Source organism: Corythoichthys intestinalis, chromosome 11 (genome assembly GCF_030265065.1).
Source record: "Corythoichthys intestinalis isolate RoL2023-P3 chromosome 11, ASM3026506v1, whole genome shotgun sequence".
NCBI classification, from domain to species: Eukaryota; Metazoa; Chordata; class Actinopteri; order Syngnathiformes; family Syngnathidae; genus Corythoichthys; species Corythoichthys intestinalis.
Genome location: NC_080405.1, coordinates 53402232 through 53414262, shown reverse-complemented (window position 1 = coordinate 53414262; position 12031 = coordinate 53402232). Strand labels below are relative to the sequence as shown.

Sequence of the window (12031 nt, the reverse complement as noted above, 5' to 3'; positions counted from 1 at the left end):
TGTCTTGTTGCAGCATCTATCCTCTTTTTAGCTTAAACTGTCTGACACACGGCCTCAGGTTTTCCTGCAAAACACCCTGATAAACTTTTGAATTCATTCTACCATTAATGATTGCAAGTTGTCCAGGCCCTGAGGTAGCGAGGCAGCCCCAAATCGTGATGCTACCTCCACCATGCTTCGCGGTGGGGATGAGGTGTTGATGTTGATGAACGGTTCTATTTTTCCTCCAAACATGACATTGTGTGTTACTCCCAAACAATTCAACTTTGGTTTCATCAGTCCACAAAATATTTTGCCAAATCTTCTGTGGAGTGTCCAAGTGCCTTTTTGCGAACATTGCACAAGCAACAACGTTTTTTTAGACAGCGGCGGTTTTCTCTGTGGAGTCCTCCCATGAACACCATTCTTGGCCATAGTTTTACATATAGTTGATGTGTGCACAGAGATATTGGACTGTGCCAGTGATTTCTGTAAGTCTCTAGCAGACACTCTAGGGTTCTTTTCTACCTCTCTTGAGTATTCTGCACTAAACTCTTGGCGCCATCTTTGGTGGATGGCTACTCCTTGGGAGAGAAGCAACAGTGCCAAACTCTTTCCATTTGTAGACAACTTCTTTGACTGTTAAATGATGAACATCCAGACTTTTTTTTTTTAGAGGTTTCGCATCCTTTCCCAGCTTTATACAAATCAACAATCCTTGATTGCAGGTCTTCAGACAGCTCTTTTGACCGAGCCATTATGCACATCAGACAATTTTTCTCATCAAGACATTTCATACCAGAGGTGTGTTTTATAGTGGGCAGAGCAGTTTTAAACCACTCATCAGTGATTGGGCACACACCTGACTTAAATTGTTTGGTAAAAATTGGTTTCAATTGCTCTCCTTTGGCAAAGGGTTCACTTACTTATTTTACCCCTTCTATCATTGTTTCCATGCTATCCTCATTAAAATATGAAAACCTATGAATGATTGGGTGGTTTTAGTTAAAGCAGACACTGTTTTTACATCTGTGTGATTTTGACAAAGATCACATTTGATGGAGATTTTATGCAGAAATGTGAGAAATTCCAGAAGGTTCAGATACTTTTTCATACCACTATATGACAGAAACGGTCGCATTTTCGTCTGGCATTCATCTCGTTATGTTTTAGTCTCCTAAGCCACATTTTTATGTCGTCACATCATCGTCATGAAAAATATTTTCGTTATCGATGACTATCGTCATTTTTCAGGAAAACAACACTACCACTTCAAATGGATTGGATGTCTAGTACTTACAATGACAGTTATTGATGTAAATTTTTTTATTTGTTCTTTCTCTAGCCAAGATTCACCCTCCCACCAATTAGTTTGATACTAGTAGACATATCAATCCATTTGAATTAAAAGATGAAAACCGATCAATTTTTGGGTGGTTTTAGTTTAAGCAGTTTTTACATCTGTGTGATTTTGACAAAGATCACATTTGATGGAGATTTTATGCAGAAATGTGAGAAATTGCAGAAGGTTCAGAAACTTTTTCATACCACTGTATGACAAAAACTGTCGCATTTTTCGTCTCGTCTGGCGTTCATCTCGTTATGTTTTAGTCCCTCTAGCCACATTTTTAGGTCGTCACCTTATTGTCATGAAAAATATTTTCGTTATCGTCATTTTTCAGGAAAACAACACTGCCATTTAAAATGGAATGAATGTCTAGTACTTATCATCTGACCAAAGCACACGGTCCCAGGCTTCAACTTCAACTGGGGACCGTATGCTTCAACTGGGACCATGTGCTTTGGTCAGATGAGACCAAGATTGAGCTTTTTGGCAACAAACACTCTAAGTGGGTCTGGCATGCCACGAAAGATGAGCATGCTGAAAAGCACCTCACACCCACTGTGAAGTATGGGTGTGGGTCAGTGATGCTGTGGGGCTGCTTCCAAAGGCCTTGGGAACCTCTTTCGGGTGCATGGCATCATGAATGCTGTGAAATACCAGGACATTTTAAATCAAAATATGTTGCCCTCTGCCCGAAAGCTGAAGATAGGTCGTCACTGGGTCTTTCAGCAAGACAATGACCCTAAACGTATGGCCAAATCTACACAGAAATGGTTCACCAGACACAAAATCAAGCTTGTGAAACATTATAGGAGACGAATAGGTGCTGTTTTGTTGGCAAAGGGGGGTTGTACAAAGTATTAACACCAGGGGTGCTAATAATTGTGACACACATTATTTGATGTCAAATAATTATTTCTTTATGTGGGATTTTTGCCCCACTGAATAAATGCACTTGTATTGAAGGTTGGATTTTTCTCTTTTTTTCCCCATTAGAGTCCCATATTATTTAGAAAAAAAATATTAGAAGCTAAAAAACACATAATTATTATAAATCCAATAATTATGGAGGGCACTGTAAATTGAACACCCAAATTTTTTTAAGGGGGGGGGGGGGGGTCGCGGTTTTTCACTTAACGCGACGGTTTCAGGTCTCCATTAACCGCGACAATCGAGGGATCACTATACTCGCAAACAGTCAAAGAAAGCACTTTTCCGTTCGATTCGATTGAAACACCTCTACGAACACGCGCATGTGTTCCTTCCCTTCCTCTCTACACTTGCTTCCTCATCTTCACCCACGAACCCAAATCTCTCCCACACTTGATTCCCTCTCGCTTTTGTCCACCCTGTCAAAACCCTTTGGCGTCAAAGTGCCAGTTTATGACGGATGAAGGCTCCTCCGCCACACTTTTATCGGACCACTAACACCGCCGCCGTCGTTAAGCTGCGATCGCGATCCCCCCTCGTGCCTCCTGAAGCGGCTGTGAAGCCGCTACGCATGCCGGGACCTGTAGTCCTCAGCCCTCCCTGCTTCTCCAACGCCTAATCCTGGGCGTGGATAGCCGAGCACTACATTTCCCATAGGCGTCCTCCCATGTCGCTCGCTCTCTCGCTCCCACCAGACTGGAGATACGGAACGGACAGTCTTGACGACCCCCCCGCCACCCTCACCTCCCCCCGTCCCTCCCCCCTCCCCGGACTTTGAGAACCGAAAACCGTCGAGATTAGTGAGGAGCCGCGGACCGCCAGAGGCCGGAGAGGCAGCCGCGGAACCGAGACGTCCGCCGCGCGACGTTCGCGTACCATCCGGGTGAGCGGGGCTGCCCGTGTCATTGGACATCTTTTATGTGGCGAGTCGGAAGGAAAAATAAGGTGGAGGGGAGGCGGGGGTGTCGCTGGTAGCAGGCGGTTTGCTGGGTCGGGGTCCGCGTACGGAAGTGTCTCGAGAGGACGGGACACCCGACGCTCCATGCTAGGTCGGCTGAGGATAAATAACGGCAGAGCGAGCCGAGCCGAGCCGAGCCGAGCCCGAGCATAGCCGTCCGCTGAGCGGACTTGTCGGGCTCCGTCTTCTCCTCTTTCCTCCGTGACAGCGGTGACCGCTCCGGAACACAAGCTTGCGCATTAACTTGAGTCGCCCACCCCCGTGGCTGACTTTATCTTTTATACCCCCCCCCCCCATGGCTTTGATATTAATTCTGGGTTATTCAGAGTTTTTTTGTTGTTGTTGTTAATATGCCATGTATATGAGCTTGTTTTGGAGGAAGTGAATTGGGACTGAGACGGACCCCTCTTTGCTACCACCACCAACAGTGTCGTTGTCGTCCCCCTTTCATTGGACTTGTTTGTGATGTTTGCAGCATTACCATGTTCCGAATGCTGGACAGTGAAAGCTGAAAGTAGACTGCGCTGCATGCACAATAAACTGCGCTGTTCCATGTGCATGTGCTGGCCCATATTCGAGAGTAGGGGTGGGAACCTCTGGGTACATCCCGGTACGATATGATTCGGGATAGGAAGCTGATGATGACTTTACTAACAGGGGTGTCAAACTCATTTATGGCAATTAGATCCTATTTTGTCGCCCTGTAAATGTGTGTCTTAGTCTTTTGGATGAAAATATGTACAGTGGTATGAAAAAGTATCTGAACCTTTTGGAATTTCTCACATTTCTGCATAAAATCACAATCAAATGTGATTTGATCTTTGTTAAAATCACACAGATGAAAACACTGTCTGCTTGAACTAAAACCACCCAAATATTTATAAGTTTCATATTTTAATGAGGGTAGTATTCAAACCAAAGTGCCTTTTTGCTTGCCTGGCACAGGCAGACTATTTCTTCCTGTATTTATCAAACACTGAGAACTAGGGTTGTTCCGATCATGTTTTTTTTTGCTCCAGATCATTTTAGTTTGAGTATCTGCCGATCCCAATATTTCCCGATCTGATTGCTTTTTTTTTTTTTTTGCTCCCGATTCAATTCCAATCATTCCCGATTATTTTTCCCGATCATATACATTTTGGCAATGCATTAAGCAAAAAATGAATAAAACTCGGACAAATATATACATTCAACATACAGTATATAAGTACTGTATTTGTTTATTATGACAATAAATCCTCAAGATGGCATTTACATTATTAACATTTTTTCTGTGAGAGGGATCCACGGATAGAAAGACTTGTAATTCTTTAAGGATAAATGTGACTTTCTATATTGTGACTAAATATTGCCATCTAGTGTATTTGTTGAGCTTTCAGTAAATGATACTGTAGCCGTTTAACTGTTCTGCCCAAATGCATGATGGGAAGTGCAACCATGACCGTGCATAGTGGCACCAATTGATATATCTTCTCTGCGTTATGAAGTAACATAGTGTGTTAAGGAAAAGATCAACCACTCGTTCTTCCCCACGTTGCTTCCCACAATATTTGTAATTGTTGAGAGAGGGAGTTTAAGGCTTTAGCCAATTAAAAAGAGGCTCCAAAGACTGCCAAAATTCTCTCTACTCATTTTTTACGCTGCCTGTTAGCTCTATATATAGGTAAAATGGTGCCATTATAGATTGAACGCGACAATGCGTGAGTGGGTCGTGCAGCGCATGCGTTAATTGTATTAAATATTTTAACGTGATTAATTTAAAAAAAAATTAATTACCGCCATTTACGCGATAAATTTGATAGCCCTACTTTAAGCCAAAACGAAAGACTCTGGATGAATGTAAGACATGTTGTCTGTAACGTTAAATACAATTAGAAAATGATTTAATTAAAAAATATACTGTATATATATTAAAAAAAAGACATGTCCGATATTTTTTTGCCGATTCCAATACTTTGAAAATGACGTGATCGGACCCCAGGACATCTTTACTGAGAACTAGTCTGGGACCCAGCCCATTAACGGCCTCTCGAGCAAGGTACAAAATCAATCGTCCAATCGGATTCGTTTATTTGCGTGACGTGTTCTTAACGGGTAACGTCACTCTTGCGCGCCGAAAGTCGTGTCTACAACAACACAGATGGCGAACGGGAGAGCCGAGAATATGTTCCAATCCGCGGTAAAACCAGTTTTAAATTAATAAAAACACATCGAAACAAGTCATTGACAACAGTCAACATGACTCGCGCTAGCAATGTTGAATAAACTTCTCCATTCTCCGCTCAGGCTAATTACTTGTCACTTTAACGACGTCACGTCTGCCCGTCGCTGGTTGGTCCACTCCGCTGTCTGTTTGCTGTGGCTTGCTCCGCCCTCGGAATTTGATCCGCCGGACGCTCGCCAGACTCAATCGCTGGAACAGCGGTGAGTCTGGTAAAGCAGGCAACCTTTTTGCGAACATTAAACGAGCGACAATGTTTTTTTTTTTTAGGCATGAACACCATTCTAGGCTATAGTTTTACATGTAGTTGATGTGTGCACAGAGATATTGGACTGTGCCAGTGATTTTTTGTAAGTCTTTAGCAGACACTCTAAGGTTCTTTTTGACCTCTCTTATTATTCTGCGCTGAACTTTTGGCGTCATCTTTGGCGGACGGCCGGTTCTTGGGAGAGAAGCAACAGTGCCAAACTCTCTCCATTTGTAGACAACTTCTCTGACTATCGATTGATGAACATCCAGACTTTTAGAGATGGTTTTTGTATCCTTTATACAAATCAACAATCTTTGAAGTCTCCAGACAGCTTTTTTGACCGAGCCATGATCAGACAATGCTTCTCATCAAGACATTTCTTACCAAGTGTGTGTTTTATAGTGGGCAGAACAGTTTTAAACCACTCATCAGTGATTGGGCACACGCCTGACTTAAACTGTTTGGTAAAAATTGGTTTCAATTGCTCTTTAAGTCTCCTTAGGCATAGGGTTCACTTAGTTATTTTCCCCTTTCTGTCGTTGTCTGCATGCTATCCTCATTAAAATATGAAAACCTATATTTATAGCATTTGATGGAGATTTTATGCAGAAATGTGAGAAATTCCAAAAGGTTCAGATACTTTTTCATACGACTGTATGACAGAAACTGTCGCATTTTCGTCTCGTCTGGCGTTCATCTCGTTATGTTTTAGTCTCCCAAGCCACATTTTTAGGTTGTCACGTCATCGTCATGAAATATATTTTCGTTCTCGTCATTGTTCAGGAAAACAACACTGCCACTTCAAATGGATTGGATGTCTAGTACTTACAATGGCAGTTATTGATGTAAAATTTGTAATTTGTTATTCCTCTAGCCAAGATTCACCTTCCCACAAATTAGTTTCATACTAGTAGACATATCAGTCCATTTGGATTAAGATATGAAAGCCTATGATTTTTTGGGTGGTTAGAGTTAAAGCAGACACTGTTTATACATCTGTGTGATTTTGACAAAGATCACATTTGATGGAGATTTTATGCAGAAATGTGAGAAATTCCAGAAGGTTCAGATACTTTTTCATACCACTGTATGACAGAAACTGTTGCATTTTCGTCTCGTCAGGCGTTCATCTCATTATGTTTTAGTCTCCCAAGCCACATTTTTAGGTCGTCACATCATCGTCATGAAAAATATTTTCGTTATGAACGACTTATCGTCATTTTTCAGGAAAACAACACTGACACTTCAAATGGATTGGATGTCTAGTACTTACAATGGCTGTCATTGATGTAAAATTTGTAATTTGTTCTTCCTCTAGCCAAGATTCACCTTCCCACCAATTAGTTTCTTACTAGTAGACATATCAATCCATTTGAAAATTAAAATATGAAAACCTATGAATTTTTGGGTGGTTTTAGTTAAAGCAGACACTGTTTTTACATCTGTGTGATTTTGACAAAGATCACATTTGATGGAGATTTTATGCAGAAATGTGAGAAATTCCCAGAAGGTTCAGATACTTTTTCATACCGCTGTATGACAAAAACTGTTGCATTTTCGTCTCGTCAGTCGTTCATCTCATTGTGTTTTAGTCTCCCAAGCCACATTTTTAGGTCGTCACATCATCGTCATGAAATATATTTTCGTTCTCGTCATTGTTCAGGAAAACAACACTGCCACTTCAAATGGATTAGATGTCTAGTACTTACAATTGCAGTTAGTGATGTAAAATTTTTGATTTGTTCTTCCTCTAGCCATGATTCACCATCCCACCAATTAGTTTATTACTAGTACACATATCAATCCATTTTAATTAAAAGATGAAAACCTATGAATATTTGGGTGGTTTTAGTTAAAGCAGACGCTGTTTTTACATCTGTGTGAGTTTGACAGATCAGATCACATTTGATGATGATTTTATGCAGAAATGTTAGAAATTCCAAAAGGTTCAGGTACTTTTTCATACCACTGTATTGCTGTCGATCTTATATCGTTGAATTAACGTTGACAAAGTTGAGACACATCCTAAACTCTGGTGAAAACTCTGGTGAGGAGGGAGAGGCGCAGCACCTCCGTGAAGTCAGACGCAAATTTATAGGAAAATTTAGTCATACGTTTGTGCTGAATTTTTATTTTGGTTTTGTTGCTATCGTTGTTGAGATATTAATATATGTTTTATAGGTCAATCTGAGGTCAACCATTTGGATTAAAAATGGCTAAATCGTCAATCGTTTGTGCTGTGAAAATTTTCGTTTGTGCTACTATCATTTTTGAGATATTGAGATAATTCATTTCGAGTGAGGACGTCACGCAGCCCCCCTCAGCCACGGCGGAACGGAACCACATTGGTGCCGTTCGTTTGTGCTAGGTTAGTGCTGGTTTGTGCTGTAAATTTTTCGCTTGTGATGCTATCGTTTTATAGATATTGAGACTAGGGCTGCAGCTATCGAATATTTTAGTAATCGAGTAATCGACTGAAAATTCTGTCGATTAATCGAGTAATCGGATGAACCTTTTGTTTGTAAAGAGCAATTATAAATACACACGAGAAAGAAAGACATTTAATCCAATATTGAAACATTTTCAGTCAATCAATGTCTTTATTTTCGATGTACATTGTTGAAAACAGCCAACAATTGCATCTAAGATGTGACTAGAAAAAAAATTCACTGCTTTCATTCAAAAAACTTTTAGATCTTATAAAAAATAAAACATATTTCTTACCTAAAAATGTAATTACGCTTGATAACACACATCACTTGAAAGTTACGTGTTTTTCCCATGTGTTTCAATTTAATTTCCATTTATGTCAAACTATTTTTAACTTCTAGTCAAGTTTTAAGTTCGTCTAAACAGTAAATACTGATAGGATTTTGAGTTTTTGCAGTGTTCAAAATAAATGTAAGTTACCTGCTGTATTGGAGCACATTAGGGACCAGTGCTACTTGGTGTTTTATTCAGCAATGACTACTGAGCTAAAACTGACAGTTAGCTTTATTATGTTTTAATTTTACACCCTCATCAATCTACAGTGCTGTGTTTTTACAGGTTACATAAAGCCTATATGTAAGACACGTTAGCCACGTATCGATAGTGGTAATAATCAATAGAAACGTAGCCCCTGAAGGGCTAACGTTACGTGAGCGAGTGACCGTAACGTTATATTTATTAGCGATGAGCAGTCTACTGCTTAAAGATGGCGGCTGTTTACTAACGCTGCCCAGACCCGGCCGAGTTTATCATTTCGCATCTAGTCCTAAATGCATGCAATATCAATGAGACGCATCGGACACTACCTGCTACCAGCATCATGCGGGCGTAGTTTTTAGCAACGTCGGCGTATTTTGTTGCAGCTATCGGCTGCGGTAAGTTTTTTTTTTACATTTAAAAAAAAAAATTACTTCTTCCTCTACGTACGTGACGTCAGCGCGTTGTCCCGCAGCTAAAGTAGTCCGGGCAAAACGTGATGTTTACAGCTGGCAAAATTAAACGATTCCTCGAGGTGAATAAAATTACTCGGATCAGTTTTTAAACTGGAGTTGCTCGAGTATTAGTTTCAGCTCTAATTGAGACATTCATTTTCGAGTGATGACGTCAATTGCAGCACCTCCGTCGCGGCTGACGAAGCATACCAACTCTCAGTAACAGAGCGGTGTCCCAACTACTAGCGCCAACATAGCAAAAACAGCAGTAAATTAGGGGCTTGATACTGTATATTAATTTGGAATGATGGCGTGACTCGCAGCCACAAAGGGGCGTTTCAGAGTCAAATCAGTTGATTTTGAATGAGTTTCAGTTGAATTTGTGTCGATTCCTGTTGATTTTGTGACATTCAAGGGTCAATTCCTGTTAATTGTGGTGCATTTAAGGCAAGGGCGTTGGTTTGGTCTCAACATTTATAGGGACTATATAACAGCATAACCTGCATGTACACCTTTTGCTGGAGATGGACATTAATAAGACCAAACAGATGACTGAATGGGGGTCAGGCCCACATTTCTCACGAATATGAACCTAATTAATTGATAGGCAAAATGATCAAAACAAAACGAATCTGTATTGACTTAAACTAACTTCTTGCCAAGAAAGCCTGCAAACAGTTTGCTGAAGACATGTCAACAAAGCACATGGATTACTGGAACCATGTGCTATGGTCTGATGAGACGGGCGGGCTTTCTTGTGTACCGTCTTCAGAAGAGTTTTCCTCCTGGGGTGACAGCCATGCACACCAATTTGATGTAGAGTGCGGCGTATGGTCTGAGCACTAACAGGCTGACCCCCCCACCTCTTCAATCTCTGCAGCAATGCTGACAGCACTCCTGTAATGAGCCACGTGACATTTTGGAGGAAAAAAGGCAAGCAGTACTCAATTTGGACATTTAGGGATGTACGTAGTTCCCATGCGGTGTACTCACTTTTGTTGCCAGGGGTTTAGATATCAATGGCTATATTTTGAGTTATTTTGAGGGGAAAAATAAATTAACTATTATATAAGCTGCACACAGACTACTTTTCATTGTGTCAAAGTGTCATTTTGTCAGTGTTTTCCCACAAAAAGTTTTATACTTAAATATCTGCAGAAATGTGAGGGGTGTACTCACTATTGTGATACACTGTATTATCACGTATTGACCTTGTTTCGATCCAAAAACTCTGTGTAGCATGTATCACCGAGTGTCAAGACACAGCTGTGAATGGCCAGAGCTGGACTTTGTGGGGATTTTATGGGTGAAACATGGTAATATAACGAGGGTCGCAATGCAGAAATTGCAGACATCAAGGAGTGTTCGAGATTTTCTTTTTCAAATATTTACCCTTTAAAATAAAAAAAAATTTTTTTTAATTTGTTTGAATCAATTATTTACCATCTAAAATATCGGGGAAAATATGACAGTAACAAAAAAAAATACAATTAAGCGATAGTTCTGAGGTAGATATCCATGACCTATTCACAGACACAATTTTTTTTATTATGATGTAATTTGTTTAAAAGTTTAAAATATGCGAGTGAATATAACTAAATATTAGACATTAATTAATGATTCTAAGCTAAAAATGATATATATAATGAATAAATATAAGTACTTACCTTCTTTTTATGACTGTGTTGAAACAAAAGTGGTTGTGCGACGTCTGTAAACGGGGGTTTCCAGGGTAAAACGGACAAATTAAAAATAGTTAGGGGGATTCATGCGCCATGAAACTGCTATGGCAGCTTATAGACATTTTGTTCTATCAAACACAACAGTTGTTTTGACTTAAAATACAGCAGTTTCTTTTAAAGAGGAGTGCAAGAGCAGAAACTGCTTTTTCATTAGTGTCTGTATTTTCCGCCATATACAAGTTAAAATTAGCCCTGTAAGAAGTTCATATAATTAAAAAAAAAAAAAATCATCTAGAAGTTAAGACTTTAAAATAGGGGTGTCAAACGATTAAAAATTTTAATCGAGTTAATTACAGTTTAAATATTAATTAATCGTAATTAATCGCAATTCAAACTATCGATAAAATATGCCATATTTTTCTGTAAATTATTGTTGGAATGGAAAGATAGGACACAAGACGGATATATACATTCAACATACGGTACATACGTACTGTATTTGTTTCTTATAACAATAAATCAACAAGATGGCATTAACATGATTAACATTCTCTTAAAGCGATCCATGGATAGAAAGACTTGTAGTTCTTAAAAGATAAATGTTAGTACAAGTTATAGAAATTTTATATTAAAACCCCTCTTAATGTTTTCGTTTTCTTAAAATTTGTAAAATTTTCAGTCAAAAAATAAACTAGTAGCTCGCCATTGTTGATGTCAATAACGTATTTTTCGGACTACAAGTCGCTCCTGAGTATAAGTCGATCCAGCCCTAAAATGCCCAACGAAGAGAAAAAAAACATATACAAGTCGCACCGTCGCAAGTCGAATTTTGGGGGGAAATTTACTTGATAAAATCCAACACATAGAACAGACATGTCATCTTGAAAGGCAATTTAATATAAAAATACAATAGAGAACAACATGCTAAATAAATATACAGTGTACAGTGCATGAACAACGAAATGTCAATATACTGTCCTACGCTACAGCTCGGTCCTGGCTGTACAGCGAACTCCTAAAAGACAATGCTGGACGTCCGTATAATTTACTGAATCAATTTGGTCCTTGATAGAAAACAGGTTCGCATCAACATAAATAAATGATAATTAGGTACTATTAGTAATAAGTAACAGGTTAGCATGCGTTCGCTATCATTAGCACATTGTTCAAACAACCACACAACTGGCTTTAAGTGTCCGATCGCGGGTGGAAAACACACAACAACAACAGAAAAGATGCTACAC

At 39.6% G+C, this 12031-nt stretch overlaps 1 protein-coding gene across 2 annotated transcripts in view; it reads left to right on the top strand.

Annotated features, from left to right (window-relative positions):
• Positions 1-12031, top strand: part of bcorl1 (BCL6 corepressor-like 1) — a 54851-nt gene that overhangs the window by 16011 nt on the left and 26809 nt on the right. Inside the window, exon 1 of one of the 2 annotated variants that reach the window (XM_057850975.1) lies at positions 3076-3137. The exons of the other annotated variant lie outside the window; for it this stretch is intronic. The gene's annotated coding sequence lies outside the window, so the exon portion shown is untranslated. Of the gene's footprint in view, positions 1-3075; positions 3138-12031 lie in introns of those variants that run through there. 2 annotated transcript variants of the gene reach the window in all.